We start from the raw sequence: 21561 nt of genomic DNA, 5'->3' as shown, positions 1-21561 counted from the left end.
AGCTTGTTGTGTTAGGGACCCAAACTTGATGGGGGCCCTTGACTTTCTCATCTAGTGACTTTGCAACCCAAATTTGCTTAGGCCTATTCTTGTTGGGAGGACCTAAGAACATGACTTTTATTTTTCCACTAGAATCCTTTCTAAGCATGTAGTGAGCATTGAAGGCAAAGGGTCTAGCATGCTTGTGCAAGGGTTATGGTGGTGGAGTTTGAAACTCATGAGCAAAGTGACCTTCTTGTCCACACTCAAAACATCTCTTTGGCTTAGGCTTTGACTTGTATTGTTGTTGATATTGAGCTTGAACTTTCTTCTCTTGATTTGCCAAGTACCCAATGCCACTTCTATCCATCTTCATCACGGTGTTCTTGAGTAGCTCACTTTGGAGATATTGGCCTCTTGTGAACTTGCTCAAACTCATCTTGAGATGTTCTTTCTCTAACTTGAGCTTCTTGTTTTCTTCTCTAAGTTCATCATGATTTTTCTCCATCTTGAGTCTCTTGTTCTCTTCTTTAAGCATCTCATTCTCAAGAGCTATATCATAATCATTGTCAAGATTCTCTATCACAATTGTGTTGGTGGTTGATAGCTTTTCAAGATCTTTCTTGAGCTTTTCATTCTCATTCTTGAGCTTGACATAATCATCATAGTTGTCAGACTCAACCGCTTTCTTGCCTTTGCTACTAGAACCTTGCTCAATGCTCTCAACAATCAAGTCATCACATGATGTAGCTATATCAATCTTAACAACATTGCTAGTAGCATCATGTGGCTCATTGAATAATAACTCATGAGAAAGAACAAGATTGTCATGATTAATCTTGAGATTTGTGTACTCTTCTTTTAGCAAATGGTAACTAGTGGTGAGCTCATTATGTATCCCCTTAAGTTTATCATATTTTTCTCTAAGCTCCTTTTTAGAGGATTTGAGCTCCTTGAGTTTGGATAACACAATTTTATTTTCTTCTCTAAGCTCAACACTAGCTTTTTTGGCTATGTCATACTTTGCTAAGAGTGAGTCCTTCTCAAATTCTAGCTTTTCATTTTTAGCTCTTGTCTTTCTAATGATTTTAGTGTATTGGTTTAGCAACTTGACAAGATCATCATAAGAAGGTGATTCAAATTCTTCATCACTATCACTACCACTTTCATCATTGCTAGCATTATCTTCACCACTACTATCATCATCATTTTGTACCTTTCATTCACCCTTGGCCATAAGGCATAGGTGTGTAGAGGATGATGGCGGTGGTGTCGGTGAAGATAGTGCAGAATCAATCACAAGAGCGGCCACCTTCTCGTTCTCATTCTCACTTTCATCATCGGATGAGCCACTTGATGATTCAATATCTATGAGCCAATCATCAACTATGTATGCCTTGCCATCCTTCTTCTTCTTGTAAAATTCCTTCTTCTTGCCATCCTTCTTCTTGTATGGCTTGTTCTTTTCCTTGTCATCATCATTTTCATCACTTGAATCATCTTTCTTGCTCTTGTACTTCTTCTTGTACTTGTCTTTCTTAGGTTTGGGGCATTGATGAGCTAGATGACCAAGTTCTCCACAATTATAGCAATCCATTTTGGAGATGGGCTTCCTTCTATTACTAGTGAAGAATTTCTTCTTCTTGCCATCAAACTTAACACCATTCTTGTTTAGCTTCTTGAGTATCTTGGCGGTACTTCTCACCATAAGAGCAAGACTTGCATCATCAATCTCATCATTACTTGAGCTATCATGATCAACTCTTGCTTTGCCCCTCTTCTCTTGGCTAGCCTTGAATGCCAAATCTTTCTTCTTGGTGGAAGAAGAGCCATCTTGTGGAGTGATGTGCATGTACATCTCATGTGCATTGATCTTCCCCAATATTTGAGTTGGTGTAGCGGTGGAAAGATCACTTTGATGAAGCACCATCACAATATGCCCATATTTGTCAATGGGGAGGGCACTCAAGATCTTTCTTACAACATCAGAGGGTTGCATTTGTGTGAGTCGAAACCCATTGACTTCCTCTACAAGAACATTCAAGCGTGAATACATCTCATTGGCACTTTCTCTAGGAAGCATCTCAAATGAATTAAGATTTTTCATTACAAGGTGGTAGCGTTCCTCACTCTCACTCTTGGTTCCCTCATGGAGCGCACAAATGTCCAACCATAGTGCATGGGTGTCTTTGTGGTTCCATACATGATTAAAAACATCCTTGCAAAGGCCTGTAAAGAGGGTGTTTCTAGCCTTTGCATTCCACTTCTTATAGTTAACTTCATTGCCTTGAAGGTTGGTGCGATCCTTAGATTTTGGGATGCCTTATGAGGTGTCTCTAAGAACTCCAATGTCTAAAGCCTCTAAGTATGCCTCCATGTGAATTTTCCATTAAGGAAAATCAACTCCCTTAAAGATAGGAGGGGGTCCATCCTCGTGGGACATCTTGCTCTAGGCGGTTAAGCCTAATTTAGGGAGCATGAGGCTCTGATACCAATTGAAAGGATCAAGATGCCCAAGAGGGGGGGTGAATTGGGCTAATTCTAAATTTTTGCAATAATTAAGCCCTACACTTAGCCCATTTCACCCCTTATGCCTAAAATGTGTTTCTATTGTTTTCCTGCACAAAAGTTTTGCACCCTAGGTTCCAATCCTACTCTAGCATGGCAATTCTAGGAATGTAAAGACATGAAATGAATTGCTCAAATGTAAATGCTTAAAGTAAAGAGAGGGAAAGGAACACGATGATATTTTCCCAAGGTGTCAGAGAGTCGCCACTCCCTACTAGTCCTCGTTGGAGCACCCATGCAAGGGTGTAGCCCCCCCCCCTTGATCTGCGCAAGGATCAAGTGCTCTCTACGAGTTGATTCTTTGACACTCCATTATGGTGAATCGCCCACAACCTCTCACAACATGACTTGTGTCATCCACAAGCTCCATCGGATGATCACCAAGCTCCCAATCACCACCGAGCCATCTAGGTGATGGAGATCACCAAGAGTAACAAGCACAAACTCTCACTTGACCAAGACAAGCCTAATGAGAAAGGTGGATGCACACTTGCTACTCCCTATGCACTAATAAGGTCCTTAATCTTAGATTATCAAATCTCAATCACCTCACTAGGCTCTTGCTCTCTCTTGCACTCCAAAGGTGTTTCTCAGCTGAACAAATGGGCAAGAGACCTCCTATGGACGAGTGGAGTAAGTATTTATAACCCCTCATTCAAAACATAATGTTAGGAGGCTGAGTCATCACTCTGTGGGCTGACCGAACACTCCGGTCAGTTGTGCCCGCCACTATGCCAAAGAGAGCCGTTAAGCTCTGACCAGACTCTGACTAGCGTCCGGTCAGCATCCACTGGATGCATCCAGTCAAGAAAAAACCTCTCTAGAACCTCTCTGGAGTCGACCAGATGTAGGCACCCTAGCGTCCAGTGCTCCTCCACTCAGTGTCTGGTCAGTACCTGACGATTGCAATTCATCGAATGAACTGACCGGACTCACCCTCCAGCGTCCGATAACAACCAGACCAGCGTCCGATCAGAACCAGATGACTACAGTTGATCAAATGAACTGACCGGACTCACCCTTCAGCGTCTGGTCACAACCAGACTAACGTCCGGTCAGTCATTTGACCCTCCATTCACTTCCAACTCAAAATCCTATGTGAATGAAGTTGACTCCAATTGATCTTAGGGCTATTCCTGAGCTACCTAGTGCTAGGTTTGACAAGTGTGCACCATACCTAACCCACTAGACTCACCTAGGTCAAGTTACTAGTCCATACCCCCCTTAATAGTATGGCCAAAGGAAAAAAAATAAAGTCCCAAACTACTCTAAGTGTCACTTCAACTCCAAATGACACTTAGAACTAGCCATCCTTAACCTTGTTGTCCATCCTTTAAAAACCAAAATGAATTCCATCGATGGGAGCATGAAAACCATAATTGCCCATTCAATTGCCATTACCATGACCTAACTTATATTGCCTCTGCAAAACACACGTTAGTCATAGTAATCTCGTGTCATCATTAATCACTGAAACCCAACTAGGGGCATAAATGCTTTCACCCCTGTTGCTATGTCAGTTCTCCACCGCCTCCTAGATTGCATCTATGTCGTTTATTCAAGTCAGTTTGATCCGAAGGCTCAGGATTGACGCTCCAGCCTATATATATCAGCCCCTGCCACCCCCTTGAAGGCATCGAAGATATTTGAGAAGACAGAAACCCTAATCATCCTTAGAGCTCCACCATATTCTAGGGCATAACTAGTTAGGCTAGGTCTAGAGGGAGGCAAGCAGATTTCGCTTGGATTCCTATCGTGTCAATGGCGTTGTTTGGTATAATCTTTGTACCCCCTCTCTTTTGTGTCTATCATTACTTTTATATGTTTGCTACAATTGATATGACAACATTATTCATATCATTTATGTTCCTAGTTATCATGTTCATGGTCTACTTTGATTATATACTTAGTATAGCTAGATTATCCTTATATTTATGCATAAGTTCGTATAGCGCTCACTCTAAGGTAGCATGGGTGAGTGGTTGACATTGTGTAAGCGCGGTGCTTATACGTTGTTTACCTACGGATACACCCTATATTCTAGGTCATGTGGTAGACATGGATGTGACACTCCCGTTGAGTCCTTTGTAGTCCACTCCCCGAATTTAGGTATACAAGTAGGATCTACTTACGAAGGAAGATAAGCTCTGTTCTTAATCTTTCTTAGTAGTATCCCTTATGTGTAGATATGAAGTTGATCTTAGCCATGACTACTAAGTGTAATTGCACTAATCAATGTATGCTTTGACTTGTAATTAAGAATGACTAAGGAATTATTCCTCTAATATTCTACTTAACCATGCTAATGCCATAGAAAGGAGTACTCTAAGTGATCAATGATTAGTTATTATGCACTATTCATATATACATTTACCTCTTGACTTACCCCTATTGTGAGTAGAATATTGGTTATGGTTTACTTCTCCATCAATAGCATAAGTTATCAATACATATCCTTGCCAGACCTTCCCTGAGGTAAAAGTATAAATAACAATACTAGAATACTCCCGGGTGAAGTGCTACAATGGTGTAATTATCTGTGCGCTTGTAGATCCCTTTCATTCATATCTATATATTCTTCCTAGCCACATAAAATAATAAAGAGCTACTTAGTATTATTCTAGTAGTAATGCAAAGTAGTACCAACAAGCATCTCTAGCATCATCACTAGGGATGACAACCTAGTAAAGTAATGTTAAGAGATGTAGATATACATTAGGTGGCTACTAAAACAAGTGACAAGTTAATAAATACCAACAATGGTGCTAAGAAATACCAACAGGCATTTCTGGCGCCATTGCTGAGGATGGACTAAAAACCTCCACACTTGGTGATTGCGCTAAGAAATGCCAACATATGGTAAGAGGGGCACAGCTTTGGTTCGAGCGAGGGTGCTAGTGGACATTCTGTTTCACTAGAAAACCTTGGTGAAATGAACGGGGAAATGAACTTCACCTCCCCGAATGAGTTATGGTTGGGATAATGCTCCGTCATGGGGTTTTCTGGGTGAGTGGTGGAAGCAGTTTTTCCAAATTCTTAACCAAGGCTCCCATGGGTAGGTTTTTCTTGGAAAAGTTTTTCAAAGGGGTAGCCTATAAGAAGTTCAAAGTTGAGGATAGCAAAGATGTGAAAATCTAAGTGAACCTCGGTTTAGTCAATTTTCATTGGCACGTCCCTAACTGATCCCACAACACTCGAAAATGAGTCCCGAGGGACTTTTGAAAAGTTTGTTGGTCGGGATTAGTGACATGTTGCCTAAGAGATTTTTTGCCAGAAATTCTGACATAATGTTGGTCCCGACTGTGAGGTTGTATAGGGCTTCTACCTTAGTTCCCCTTAACGAACAAGGCATGGTTGTGGAAGGTGAAAGAACTCGAATTGCTTCGAAAGAGCATTTCACTTCCATTAACCATTCCTTTGATGGTTCTACCTTGGGGGAAGGGAGTGTAGGATTTTTGTGCCCAAAACATTTTGAGGTATTGCCATAATCCCTGAATTCGATAGGGTACTCCGAAGGATGACATACTCTTTCCTTCAGTGTTTGTGGTTTGGGTGAGGGTTAATGAGTCAAATCTAAGAATGGCACATGTTTGGATTTGATTGATGAGGTCTCCTCAACATTCGATGTAAGCTTTTGCCTAGAGGTATTTAGTTCTTATGATAGAAGAAGAGTGTTTGTGTATGAAGTGCTTAAGGAATTCTACTTGTTCTGTCATAATTTTGTGTGTAAACTGGCCTCCGACAGTCACGTCTAGGCATAGGTTAGCATCCATACCTAAACAAAAGAGTCGCAGCAATATGCTGTCGGGTAAAGATAAGTCTAGGCTAGCATGTATTAACGCTAAAAACCTGGCCCAGGCTGCACCTATAGACTCCTTGCGCTGCTCAAAGTTGAGGATTGCCCTTGGTAGAGAGTCGATACGGGACATAGGGAAGAATGCAAGATGAAACTTGTCTTTAAGTTCATCCCAGTCCCCATTCGTACTTTCTACGACATGTGTGTACCATTGCTTCACCTTCCCCGTAAGAGAGAAGGGAAACAATTTCCACTTTAGAGTTTTTTGTGTCATGCTCGAGATGGTCAGGCATGAACAAATCTCCTCGAACTCGTGCATGTGATGGAAGGGGTTTTCATTATAGTGCCCTAAGAAGGGTTGTGCCTGAACCATGGCTATTAAACTAGGGTGGAGTCCACTGCAAGATGAGAAATTTGGCTTTGAAGGTAGCTCCGTGAACTCGCCCTTTGAAGCGGACCCATATTGGATAGGAGTTGATGTCATGGTAATTTTTTTTGTGTTTTTCAATTGAAAAAAGAAAAGATACAAATACTGAGGACGAATTAGGTTTGAAGAAAATACGGCAACTGTTCCCCGGTAATGGCGCCATAAATGCTTGTTGGTATTTCTTAACGCGTACAGAAATAATCCGCAAGCGCACAGAATTACCATTATAGCATTTCACCCAGAAGTATTCAGGGTACAGTATTTTCCATAGGGAACGGAGGTATTCTTCTAGATAGTTCGTCTAAGGACAACACAAGGGTAGAGTTGGATGAGGTTGAGATGGATTCCTATGGTTTTAGAGTCTAAGGATAGATAAACTATGCTTCTACTTGCTTACTTCGGGAACCGATGTATATCCTGGTCTGCTAAGCGATACCGGCCTATAGCTCTACGCCGAACCCGAACGTGGGGGATTACGAGGGATGGACAAGGTTGTCACCACTTGCTGCCTACCCCTCAACCATGGGGAACGAGGCAAACGAAGGTAGCCTCTAGCCTAGACACCATGTCTACGCTATCGACTACTACTCTAGCGTTGTATAGGGTGATTCGTCTCTATCGGGAGCCCTCTACTAGAGTATCTGCCACGGGGACAGACGATGAACCCACAAACAAGTAATAGTAAAGTTTAACTAGTCAAAGACTTTATAACCAAAAGAACCACGAACACTCATGCTTAGCGGGAAAACGCATTGAAGTAAAGATGCTCGTCGAGGTACAAGTTGGGGAGACACCGACAAGTCCGGCGCTTCCCCGAGCTCTCCCTCACATCTCTCCCTTACTACTCTAGAAAGCTATCTAGGGCCTAAGCCCTTGGAGTGTTGCTCAAATGTGATGCTCTTGCCTTGAGTTATTGTGTCAAATGAGGAGGGGGAGGCCTCCTTTTATAGGTGGAGAGGAGAAATGGAGGCCACTCAACGTGCCACATCAGCGATCCATGTGCTTCTTCACTATGGCCCTTGGATCAAACCATCATAGGATCAATGATGGAGATGGAGTGGAGTTGTGTTTCTTTGCATGCCTCCATGCATTGAGGCATTGGAGCAAGGGGAGGTCATTTTGCGGCTATTTTTGTCGCATGCCCTCATGCCACCGCTATGGGAAGACCACCAGCAAGCACCATGTGGAAGGAGAACGTGAGCGGCGCCAGGTGGGGGCGGGCGACCCTAGGGGTCGGTCGATCCCTAACCAGGCCCTCTCGCCACCGCCTTCATGTGGTGGGCTCTGGAGTGGGCCTAGATCGCTCCTCAGTCGGTACTTTGCCTAGATGCTTTGATTTGATGGGCTTTTTCTATTTATTCCTTTGCACAAATCAATGTCGAGAAGCGCCTTTTGGTGTATTCTCTCATGTATTTGTGCATGTCCTGTAAAATAATAATCTTCCAAATACATGTGGAACTTGGTCAGTGGTAAATGCATGTGTTTAAGTTTGTTAATTTCTCCCCTTTTCATGTCCTAATTGGCGGTCGGATTTGGTCGTTAAGGATCGCCAACAACATCCTAGTTGGGAGGACAACTGTGATAAGTGGATCTAAACAGGAATAACTAGTTATACAACTTAGCACACCTAGATACTAGTGATCACACATCAAACATGGGAGGACAGACCCAGTAAACAATACAACGGAGTGAGAAGGATGTCAAACCGTTCCTGCAAAGAACTCTACAATTTAAGAACTCACTCAAACATGGTGGAATGCAGATGATAGATATATAGGGTCATCACCACTTGCTATCATAGATCAGTTGGTTGAAATCCTTGTTGTGGAACCTATCCACCCGGGTTTAAGTCCTGATTTGGCACGGGTGCTCGCATTTTCCTAGATTTATTCTAAGATTTATCGACGCTATGCTTTCAATGGTAGGCTACGTCCCTGTCAACAGCGAGGCGTCTGTGGTGACTTCGTTGATCTCGAGATTTGCTAGCTCAGTCCTTCGGATATGCTCATAGGGATAGGGTTTGCGTATGTGTGTTCATAAGGGTGAGTGTGCGTGCGTGTTGTGAGCGTCTAGGTTGTACTTTGTAATTCTAAAAAAACTTTTCATGGGGCGAGCCACAAACAAATGTAAACTCTAGTCTAGCCACCATGTATACACTATCATTTACTACTCTAGCACATGCCTCAAGATGAACTAAACACTTAAATAGTTAAGCAATGAGCCAATGCAAAGGAGTGATCACTACTACTTAACATACAAGATTAGACAACTAAGTATAACACACAACTAAAGGTGGTACTACTACTACTATAAACATAAAAGAGAGTACAAACACTACTAAGGCCCTGTTTGGTTGGGCTTTTGACTTTGGCTTTTGGCCCCAAAAGTCAAAAGCCCAACCAAAGGGGCTGCTTTTGGAGGGTGCTTTTTCAGAAGCAGCTGCTTTTCCATAGTTCATTTTTGAAAGCTGGTTTGACCCTGCTTTTGGCTTTTGGCTTTCTGCTTTTCGAAATTGGTGGAATAAAAAGCTCTTCCATAGTTGTTTCAAGAGAGATAAAGATAAAAGGTATATTTTATACTTGTTTAACCAAATAGCTTTCAGCTTTTCTACAGCTCACAGCCCATAGCAGCTTTTCCACAGCTCACAGCCCACAGCAGCTTTTTCCCACAGCCACAGCTCAACCAAACAGAGCCTAAGGCAATAAGTAAAGTAAACAAGATATATAAATAAATACTCAAAGTACTACAAAGTAAAGGATACAAGAGCTTCACCTTAAAGATTAGGAGGCTGTTCGACAGGACTGAAAAATAAGCCTAAAATACTGTTCCAGCCTGATTGCTGTAAGAGAAAACACTGTTCTATCTAAAAACACTGTTCACGTGAACAGTGTCACTATGAGTGCGCTGGCCAGCCCAGCCCCAGCCGACCAGCCATCCGAACGCGCCCTAGGATGACTATAAGCTCACACTCACTATAACTCCCAACTACACTACTACTATTGCTACTACTATGATAAATGAGAAGAGGACTCTTTTTTTTTTGGAACACCAGACCTTCGTATATTAGCCATGAGCGCTATTACAATCAGCGTCAACTATATCCCTTAACCCAGGTGGGGTTATAAGCCACTCCACCACCTGGTGTTCATTGGATACTAGAGCGAGCACATTCATGAGCTAATCTATTACAATCTCTATGAATGAACATTAAATCAAAAGCTTCGAAGCTCTGGTTAAGATCTTCCATTTGATGCAGTAAGGAGACGATCTCAGATTTTTGGTTTGCACGTTCTGACAATAAACGGACCAGAACCTGACAATCCGTTTCCATCTTCAGCTTCCGCACACCCTGTTCCTTCGCATCAGCAAGCCATCGCGGCATGCCATTGCTTCTGCAGTCAGCGCATTGAGGCAATGATCATACCATCTTGCTGTGCCCCCACACGTTCTTTCTTCCGTCGTGGTCTCGCAGAACTACCCCCGACCCCGCACTGCCATTGCCGGCTTGGAAGGTAGCATCAACATTCGCCCCGTTCGTTTAGGCTGGTTTTGCTTATAAGTCATGACTGAAAGTATTGTTGGCTGGTTTGGTGTGAGAAAAAAATACTGTTCGTTGGCTTATAAGCCAAATACGACCAAACGAACAGGCTGATTACATTTTATCCACTCTGACTCTGGTGGCTGCCAGCACTGCTGCCTGCGCACTGAGTTTCCGGTGTTCTTGATCGGGTGGGACAATTGCCAGAGATCAAAGGCTGTGTCTATTGCCCATCGAGCTGCTATCCCAACCGGTACCCCGACTTCTCCATGTCTCCTCTTGTTCCTCGACATCCAGATAGACCACATGCCACACAAAATAATAGCTGCATCTTTAGTTGCAATCAGACCTGGATCAACAAGGCCCTGTGCCCATGTAAGGGGGTGCACCTTCACACCAGTAAGCACTTTCACCTGCTCCCAAAAAGCCCTGGCCACTGTACATTCTAGCAAGGCATGTTTGATCGTTTCCTCATCTGCTCCACAAGTATCACAGTTCGGTAATGGCTCCACATGTCTCCGGTGAAGGACACCTTTGGTCGGGAGGAAGCCATTTACCACTCTCCACAAAAAAAAAAACGGATCTTTGGGGACAACTCAAGTTTCCAGATCCGGTTCCAAGTTATATACTTATATCACCTAATGAAGAGGCTTGATCACCCTCCAGAATTCGGCACTGCATGATCATAGAGTTGTCTATATGCCGACTTAACCGTATAGAGACCATGTCTCTTAGGCTCCCAGGCCCAGACATCGGCCCGCAGCCCTCTCACTTGTGTGCTCAAGATCGCATGAGCATCAGCATCCACAAAAACTTGTTTTATTAGTTCTGTATTCCACGCACTACTCGGAGTCAGAAGGTCCGCCACCATGGTCACTGGTGCATTCATATTAGTGACAATCGGTCTCCCGTTGAAGTGGTTTGGGATCCATCTGTCCAGCCATATCCTCGTAGTGCTCCCATCACCAACTCTGCGAATAAGGCCCTTCTGCAGTACCTCCCTTCCAGCGAGAACAGCGTGCCATGTGTGGCTGGAATGCTTCTTCCTTCTTGCTGTCAGGAAGTATGAATCATGAAAGTATCGGCCTTTCAGTACCCGTGCACACAGCGAGTCAGGATGCTCAATCAAACGCCACCCTGTTTTCCTAGCATAGCAAGATTAAATAACCTGAGGTCTCGGAATCCCATCTCGCCAAGCGGTTTTGGCCTTGTCCAGCAGCTCCCATCGTTGCCAATGGATGTGCCTGCTATCTGATGAGCTGCCCCACCAATAGTTCGAGATCACGGATTTCATCTTGCGACACGTATCTTTTGGAATCAAGAAGCAACTCATATATAGGATAGGTCGGAACTGCTTGAGTGTTGTTGCTTGCTTGATTGGTTTCAAGTGAGGAGCGAGCCTCTATTTATAGGGGGAAGCGAAGGTGACAGTGGGCCCATGAATCTAAGTGACACCACCTCTCCACCCTCGGATCAAACCACTAATCTCTCTCTTTCTCTGTCCTTAATCCTCATCCACAATCTAAATCTCCTTTTGCTTCTTAATCCAACCCTTGATGCACGGGCCATGAGGCATGGCCATAGCTAGCACGTGAGTTTTGCTACCTAGTTAGCTAGATCAAAGGTGGCGCACGTTCAAGGCATCGATTTAGCGTGGGAAGTGAGTCGTCGGTGTATGAGACGAGTTGATAGGCGAGATCGGTGCCTCGGTGGTGTGGCGGTCAAGGAGGGCGAGCGTGGTGGCCCCGGTGATGCTCTCGCTCGACGGTGACATTCCCCGATTTAAGCTTCCTGCTCCGTTTCTTCAGAATTTTTTGTTTTCTTTCTAGGATGGAAATTGTAAACGGGTAATTCAAAAATACCCAAGCCTGAATTCAAATTTTCAGGTACCCAACATCATCTCGTGTAATCCTTTTTTAGCACAAATATCGGGTAACAGTTTTAGAAATCCAAATTTTCTAAAATCCGAAATAACCCGAGATTTTTTTGAGGCGACCTGAATGGCCACCCTTTTTTTTTCCCCGGTGCCGCTGCGCATCTCTTCGACCTTGGTGCTTGAGCCAAGCGCCCAAGCCCAAGCGTACGTCGGGCTCCGCGGAAGAAGCCCCGTTGCAGGCCCAGGCCAGGCAGCCAGCCGCCCCACTTGGCGACACACGACTCGTTGCAGACCCATCCAGGTTCCAGAAGGAGGAGGAGGAGTCTGTGGGCCAGCCCGTTTGAAACTGTGACACTGTCGTCAGGGCCCACTCCGGTCCACTTTTCCGTCTCACCCCATGCCATCTCTCCGAATCTATCGGCATCGGCACCGCCACCGCCACCGCCACCGGCACCGGCACCGGGGAGAGAAGAGAAGGGACACAGGCGGGCCAACGCCGCACCTTCGCCCTCTTATCACCATAAATCAACATCATCACGGGGGAGACGGCCCTCGAAGCGTACCCGTCCCCATCCTCCTTTCCCGAACCACCGGAGCGCGGCGGAGCGGCGCGAGACCCTTCCCCGCCCCAGCCGACCACTGGCCCAGGTAAGGCTCGCCCGCTCGTTGTTCCCTCCGTGGCAGGATTCCAGTCACGCGGTTTTCTCGTAGTTTGATCCGATCGGTTGTTTCGCTGCGGAATCTGCTTAGTGCTTGTTGTTAGTCCCTAGGGTTATGAGGTGAGATCGCGGGTCTCAGTGCTCTGTTCGGAGTGACCGATCTCGGATGGCGACTGATCTGTGGATTATTGATCTGCGCAGTGCGTAGTTGATCGAGATTTAGTTCGATTTGGGAAGCCCAGCCGCGATACGTGCAAAATTCAGTTCCCTTGCCCTGGAATTTCGGTGCCTAATCTGTTGTTCCTGCTGCTCTCTATGGAGACCTTAATCAATCTCCTGTTCTCGTGCAGGGGGGACGTGCGATCGATCTCGTGCGCGGTGGCTGATGGGATGCTTGATTCCGGCAATCCACCAGTCAGACACCTACCTTCGCGGTTGATTTTTGGTGAAGCGACCTCGATCTGAAAATGGGGCTGTTCCGGGCAGGCGTCCGGCCTGGCCCGTGTGGCGCTGCGGCGGAACCTCTCGCGCGCCGCGGCGAGCCCCTTCGCCAGCGGCGGTGGCGCCGTCCCGGGCGCCGTGCCGACGCGCTACTTCCACTCCACCCGCCCGCGCAGGTTCGCCGCGCCCGCGCCCCGCGCGGTGCCGCTCTCGCGCCTCACCGACAGCTTCCTCGACTGGGACCAGCAGCGTCTACCTCGAGGAGCTGCAGCGGGCCTGGGAGGCCGACCCCAACTCCGTCGACGAGTCCTGGGACAACTTCTTCCGCAACTTCGTCGGCCAGGCTGCTGCCACCTCGCCCGGCCTCTCCGGCCAGACCATCCAGGAGAGCATGAGACTGCTGCTGCTCGTCAGGGCGTACCAGGTGAGCGGCCATCTGAAGGCCAAGCTCGACCCGCTCGGGCTGGAGGAGCGCCCGTCCCCGGACGTGCTGGACCCGGCGTTCTATGGGTTCTCTGAGGCGGACTTGGACCGCGAGTTCTTCCTTGGGGTGTGGAGGATGGCTGGGTTCCTTGAGGAGAACCGGCCAGTGCAGACGCTGCGTTCCGTGCTGGAGCGGCTCGAGCAGGGCCTACTGTGGCACCATTGGGTATGAGTACATGCACATACCTGACAGGGAGAAGTGCAACTGGCTCAGGGATAGGATCGAGACATGTTAACCCAAGGGAGTACTCTTATGAGCGTCGTCAGGTCATGCTGGATAGGCTTATCTGGAGCATACAGTTTGAGAATTTCTTGGCAACCAAGTGGACGACTGCAAAACGGTTCGGTCTTGAAGGCGCTGAGACTCTGATCCCTGGCATGAAAGAGATGTTTGACAGGGCAGCTGATCTTGGTGTAGAGAGTATTGTCATTGGGATGCCACACAGAGGCAGGCTAAATGTCTTGGGAAATGTTGTGAGGAAGCCCTTGCGACAGATATTCAGTGAGTTTAGTGGTGGTACCAAGCCTGTCAATGAAGGGGAGGGGTTGTATACAGGGACTGGTGATGTCAAGTACCATCTTGGAACTTCATATGATAGGCCTACCAGGGGTGGGAAACATATCCATCTGTCACTGGTTGCAAACCCGAGTCATTTGGAAGCAGTTGATCCTGTTGTTGCTGGGAAGACGAGAGCGAAACAGTACTATTCTAATGACCGTGACAGGACCAAGAATTTGGGAGTGTTGCTGCATGGTGATGGTAGTTTCTCAGGTCAGGGCGTTGTGTATGAGACGCTGCATCTCAGTGCCCTTGAAAACTACACCACTGGTGGGACAATACATATCGTGGTCAATAATCAGGTTGCTTTCACTACTGATCCAAAGTCAGGGAGATCCTCGCAGTATTGCACAGACGTAGCAAAAGCATTGGATGCTCCAATTTTCCATGTTAATGGTGATGATTTGGAGGCCGTTGTTCATGTCTGTGAGCTCGCTGCAGAATGGCGACAGACATTTCATTCAGATGTAGTGGTGGACATTGTATGCTACCGGCGATTTGGCCATAACGAAATTGACGAGCCATCCTTCACCCAACCTAAGATGTACAAGGTACACACTCTTTGTTTCACTTTGTTGTTAAGATTTAGCACAAATTTGCATACTTTTGTCTTCACATAGTTATTTCAATCCTGATTCTTGCTGTACCATTTGAGTAGTGATATCTTCAGTACTCCATCTAGTTAAATGTTGAAGGACAGAAAAATATGAGTCTAGTTATGTATCTTTTGGTATCATAATCAGAAGAATTCTTAAAAGTCTGAAACCAAGATTGATTCTGAATAATCAAATTTGGTGTAGTTTTGATATTATTTGTCACTGTCAAATGTGTGATTGTGCCCATTCACATTTCGAAAGTGGTTTCTGTTTGCATCAGGTGATTAGGAACCATCCAAGTGCGCTTGAGATTTATCAAAGAAAGTTGTTGGAGTCTGGGAAGATCTCAAAGGAAGATATTGATAAGTTAAACAAGAAGGTCAGCACTATACTTAATGAGGAATTCCAGAATAGCAAAGACTATGTTCCCAACAAGAGGGACTGGCTTTCAGCTTACTGGACTGGGTTCAAGTCACCAGAGCAGATTTCGCGTATCCGAAACACTGGGTAAATAGATCTTCCCGCCTAGTTTGACTGTCTCTGTGTTTCTTCACATTTTAAGTGATCTTGAACTGACAAAAAACAATTGGGCTTCCTTGAATGCATTTTCAACCATGCAGTGTCAAGCCAGAGATTCTAAAACGTGTTGGAGAAGCCATGACTACTCTGCCAGAAAATTTCAAGCCTCACAGGGCTGTGAAGAAGATTTTTGATCTGCGGCGCCAGATGATCGAGACTGGAGAAGGCATTGATTGGGCAGTTGGTGAAGCACTTGCTTTTGCTACTCTTATAATTGAGGGGAACCATGTCAGGTTAAGTGGTCAGGATGTTGAGAGGGGTACATTCAGCCACCGTCATGCTGTTCATCCATGACCAAGAAACTGGAGAGCAGTACTGCCCGCTGGATCATCTTGTTATGAATCAGGATGAGGAACTTTTTACTGTAAGCAACAGGTATGAAAGAAAATATACTAAATTTGTTCCAGTTAGGGATGTGCATGGGTTAGCAGCTTAAGTTCTCCTTCTATAGGAAACATGAAATGTTATTACAATAACCAGATAGACCCAAAATAGAACCATTTACTTGTGTCAGCTGCACTAGTTGATTTCTGTTTCCACATAATGAGCAGCAAAAAATAAAAAAAAAAAATAAAATAAGTCATTGCATATCCATATGTCAAACAACTTCAGGTGAAATAACATTGTTGTTCTATCAGTGGTCTGTCTTGTTGTACTACCTACTTACTACTGATGTGTGGGTATTGTGGTATATTACAACAACAACAACAACAACATAGCCTTTCAGTCCCAAGCAAGTTGGGGTAGGCTAGAGTTGAAATCCCACCAAGAGCCCCAAGTCACGGTTCAGGCACTTCAATAGCTGCTTTCCAAGTACTCCTATTCAAACATAGATCTCTATTGTGGTATATTGGTATCATTAATTATTTGAACTTCTGAAATAATGCTACAAGGTTTGTATTGCTGAATTGAGAAGCACATGTAAGGTGCAGCATAAAGCCGGAAACACAGGCGAGGAATAGGATTCCTGACTAATGATATGCTGTGTAAATATTCCTGTTTCCATGCATTGTAGGCACTGACCACTGAGATGATCTAGATAAGGAACAAATTGTTATAAAAGCATAACGAGTACTGAGATTGATTAGTAATCAGATTAAAACAACCTAGATACAGGACTGAATGATAAAAAGTTTCAACGGTTGTTGGATTTTATGGCTGATTTCTACATGCTTGTATGTCATCTTTCACTGTATGAATTTTCAGATGCAAAATATAAGAAAAAGTATATATGGCTGAGTATGTGGGATTTCTTGAGTCTGGTTATTTTAACAACACTCGTGTATCTTTCTTTCTTAGTGAAATGCACATAGCTCTCCTCAGGTAGTTCAAGGGGAAAAAAATTTAAAACTGAACATTTTGCAGCCTCAACTGGCCAAATTAGTAACTTTTATTTCAGATGAAAACAAGTTTTGGAGTTCCTCTTTAGGGAATCATAACCTTGAGGTTGAGGGCTGATATATATAGTAATATAAACATATGGAGATACCATCTTTTTGTACCTGATTATTTCCCCTTTTTATAGTCGACTGGCTTTTTTTGGCCTGATCTGATGTATGCAATTGTTTCGGCAGTTCCCTGTCAGAATTTGCTGTTTTGGGCTTTGAATTGGGTTACTCCATGGAAAACCCGAACTCATTGGTCATATGGGAAGCTCAGTTTGGTGATTTTGCAAATGGAGCTCAAGTGATATTTGATCAGTTCCTGAGTAGTGGAGAGTCAAAATGGCTCCGCCAGACTGGCCTTGTCGTTTGCCTTCCTCATGGATATGATGGTCAGGGGCCTGAACATTCTAGTGCAAGATTGGAGCGCTTTCTTCAGGTACTATTTTGTATTTTTCAATTGCAAAGATGCAGGCACAATAATAACCCGTGTTTGAAGTATTATCCATACACTTAAAAGGAACAGTTGCAAGATCAATTACTGTAAATTAGCTCTACCACAAACCTAGTCTTTTTTTTTCCTTTGGAAATGTTTATGCCATTTGCCAATGATGAACATTATCATTACCAGAAAATTGGATCTGTTGCTTACAATGTTTAATATTTTCCCTTTGTCATGAGCTGATAACTTGGCAGCCAAATACCTACATGCAATGGAAATGCATCAAAATTGTCCATGGTAGCTCACTGGTCACAACATTAACTTTAACATACTCGATTTTTTTTATTTTTGAATAGAGAATGCATTCAAATCAACACTTGCATATTGATGGATTTGCAGTTACTCCTCTATTATGCAGTTTATCAGTTATACATGTAATGAGCCTAAATGTCAGAGAAATATGTTCAGTTTTAGTTATGGAAATGTATTTTTGGCTCTACGGCATTTAGATGCTGATAGTTTTTGGTTACCTACATCCTTTTATATTAAACATCAATAATTGTATTGCAGATGAGTGATGACAACCCTTATGTTATACCGGAGATGGATCCAACACTGCGGAAGCAAATCCAGGAGTGCAATTGGCAGGTTGTTAATGTAACGACTCCTGCAAATTATTTCCATGTTCTGCGTCGCCAGGTGAAGATCTTTGCAAAATTTCCCCTTCCTCCTGTAAAGCCATCTGATGTGCTGCACTGAAATGGTTTTCCTTTATTTCTAGATACACCGGGACTTCAGGAAGCCTTTGATTGTGATGTCCCCAAAGAACCTCCTTCGCCACAAGGACTGCAAGTCCAACCTATCTGAATTTGATGATCTTGCGGGCCACCCTGGATTCGACAAGCAAGGGACACGCTTCAAGCGGCTCATTAAGGACCAGAATAATCACAAGGATCTCGAGGAGGGAATCAACCGTCTAGTTCTTTGCTCTGGAAAGGTAGGTTGTGTCACTCTTGGAAGTTGTACTTTGAAGATTCGTTAGGTTCCTCTTTGGCAAACTGGCAAGCCATTCTTTCACCCTTTTTTTACTTTGATTTCAGGTGTACTATGAACTGGATGAAGAAAGAAGGAAGACGGAACGCACTGATGTTGCTATATGTAGAGTTGAGCAGCTCTGCCCGTTCCCCTATGACCTCATCCAGCGCGAGTTGAAGAGATATCCAAGTATGTGTTTAGAAAAAAGTGGTTGCTCTTTTAGCTCTGCTGCATGATTTCTAATTTGTCAACTGTATACTAGAATATGTTTTGCTAGCTGGAAGGATAGTTGACATATTGTACATTCTAATGGATGAGTCCTAGTAAACAGCAAACAAGCTGATACACACGTGTTTATGTTGTGCAGATGCTGAGATCGTGTGGTGCCAGGAGGAGCCCATGAACATGGGAGCGTACAGCTACATCAACCCGCGGCTGCTGACGGCGATGAAGGCTCTGGGCTGGGGTGGCATCGAGGACATCAAGTACGTCGGCAGGGCTCCATCCGCTGCCTCCGCGACGGGCTTCTACTCGGTGCACGTGCAGGAGCAGACGGAGCTGGTGCAGAAGGCCCTGCAGCGCGACCCCATCAACTACCCGTTCTGAAAGAAACGAGACCCCTGTAGATTCTTGGAACTGGGGACCTTTTGATTTTGATATAGCTCTGTAGAGAGAGCAGGCCTTAAAGTTATACCTGCGCAGCCATTTGGTGAAATAATCGTTTCGGACTCTACACTACCTCATGAAAGAAACCGTTGTAAGTTTGGAAAAACTCTAGCTCGCAGCGTGGGTTTTGTATTCCCGTGTGCTGAAAAGCTTGCATGGCTGAAAGGCTGAAACACCGACTGCCGGAATTTTCCTGCGATGAATTTCATAGTGTATAAAGGCGATGAACAGGTGTGTCATTCATCTTGCTTGTTGAATGTGGTAACTTAGTATCAGTCTCTTGAAAGCTATTCCCCTACCATAATAGGTGATGTTTTAGCATAGGATTCAAGGAGTAAAAGGTTGGTAGTGCACAGGAAATAAGGAGAGAGAGAGAGAAGATATTGTGGGCAAAGAGAAATGTGCATTGGAAAGTGAGAATAATAGGGATGAAAATGAAAATGGGTATCCAATATATCCGACATTCCTATATCAGAAATGATCCAAAGTCCGACTCCCGGAAGCGGCCCCAAACAAAAAATAAAATAAAATCCCTCAATCCCTTCTTATCCGTTTGCCCGCCCCCAACTCCTTTGTGCTTATCGGCTAGGCCCCGAAGTAGCGTGGCTGCTCATTATCCACGACCCTGCCACGCGAGCTCGTCCGCTATCGTGCCATGCACCCCATCCCTGGCCGCACCGCGCGCCCGTCCCAAACACCTGTGCTGCCTGCTCCCTCGTTGTGTGTTCGCTGTCTGTCTCCCATCGTTGTCGCGCATGCCGCTGACCCGCCATGGCTGCTGGGGCGCATGTCCCGTGGCGCCTCAAGTCTTCCACGATCGTGCTAAGGGACCCACGAGCGCGGGTGGTGCTGGTGGTGCTCGTGCGTCGCGGCTCACCGCCGGCTCTGACCTCGATGGTCGGAATCAACTAGCCCGACATTTCCCCTATGTTGCATAGGTATGTTTCAAGTGTTTCAGGCGTTCCAGATGTATGTTACAATTGTTTCATCTTGATGTTGCAAAAATAGATCGAGGGATATTGTACATGTTGCATATGTTGAATGTTTTTAGACACATGTTGCAAGCGTTTATTCAAAATATTTCATCTATTTCGAGACGTATGTTGCAATCGTATTTTATCTGGATGTTGCACATGTTGCAATAGTATGTTTCCAATTATTTTAGTTGTTTTAGTCTTATGTTGCAACAAGTGGTTTAATGTTGCAAGTTGCAAGTGTTTTATTTTGGATGTTTCATGGTGTTTCACACACATATTGCAAAAGCATGTTTCCAAATGTTTCGTTTGTTTTCAGTCTTATGTTGCATTCATGTTGCAAGTGTTTTATGTTGTTCGGCCGGTGGTGAGCCGGGGGCCGGCGGACGGGGCACACGGCGCGCCGAGGGCCGGTGGACTGGGCAAGCTGGGGCGTGCTCGTCCTAAGCTTCTCATCCCATCTCTTGAGTGCCGCCCACGCAGAGAAAGAGGAGGGGATCGGGTGCAGAGACGGGGACAAAGTGCATATGTGGGGTGGGGCGAAGGCGGACGGGGGCGGGGCGAAGACGGACGGGGGGCGAGCTGCGTCGGGCCTGTGTCCGGGAGCTGGGCCATGGTTCGGTTCGTTGGGACTGTGAGTTGCGTCTGGACACACTGCAGGCATCAGACGTCCGGACGCTAGTGCATCCGTTCCTATATGCTAAAGCTTATAATATGAATATCCATATTCGTATCCATTTCTAGTGTGGATACTAAATAGATGTACTCGAATTTGTTTTTTTTTGGTTATTTTTCTCTATTTGATTTTATATATGTATTTGACAAAAAATGGAATATTTGACATTTATCTGTATCCATGGAAGGTATAATTAATCTATTTAAACGTTTTCTCTCCATGACTAGTGCCTAATTACTTAATTTAAATATTACTAATGATGCATCAAAACTATTTAATATTATATCTATAAATATCTATAAATATTATTAATGATACATAAAGATTAAATTAATTTTAATATTATTCTAATATCATTTAAACCTAATATATTCATTGTTGTAAATTATTTTAATACTTTAATTTATTTATTTACTAATCTAAATTAGTTAAATAATTTATAATTTCATAATAAATATTATACTAAATAATGATGGATTAATTGATATACTTAATTATTAAATATTTCATGATACATATATTATTTTTGTTGAGCTATCATTGTCAGTGTTATATACCCGCATACTTTAATCTCTACTTGTGTAACAATTTTGTAATTACAAAAACGTTGATAAAGCAAAATGGCTACTTGTTGCCTACCATTCTTGTTTGAATTTCTTCACTTAACCTATCATTTTATTAAATATTATCCATTATAATTTAGTTCACTTCGATATTAGAGATTATTAGAACCATACATTGATTTTATTTCACTTTGGTTGTCGATGCACTTAGTAGTAAAATTCCATTAATGAATGCTGTATTTAACAATATGTACTTTGAGTGGAGTTGAGTAAATATATGAACCTAAGCCATCCTTTTTGTTTTTGTATTAAAAAATATCTG

General features: G+C 44.2%; 1 pseudogene; it reads left to right on the top strand.

Annotated features, from left to right (window-relative positions):
- Window positions 1–12594: 12594 nt before the first annotated feature.
- Window positions 12595–19269, top strand: LOC136494810 (uncharacterized; annotated as a pseudogene).
- Window positions 19270–21561: the final 2292 nt, after the last annotated feature.

The sequence above is a fragment of the Miscanthus floridulus genome, chromosome 11 (assembly GCF_019320115.1).
Source record: "Miscanthus floridulus cultivar M001 chromosome 11, ASM1932011v1, whole genome shotgun sequence".
In the NCBI taxonomy this organism is placed as follows: domain Eukaryota; kingdom Viridiplantae; phylum Streptophyta; class Magnoliopsida; order Poales; family Poaceae; genus Miscanthus; species Miscanthus floridulus.
The sequence above is the reverse complement of the archived record's forward strand: the minus strand, read 5'-3'. Positions and strand labels throughout refer to the sequence as shown.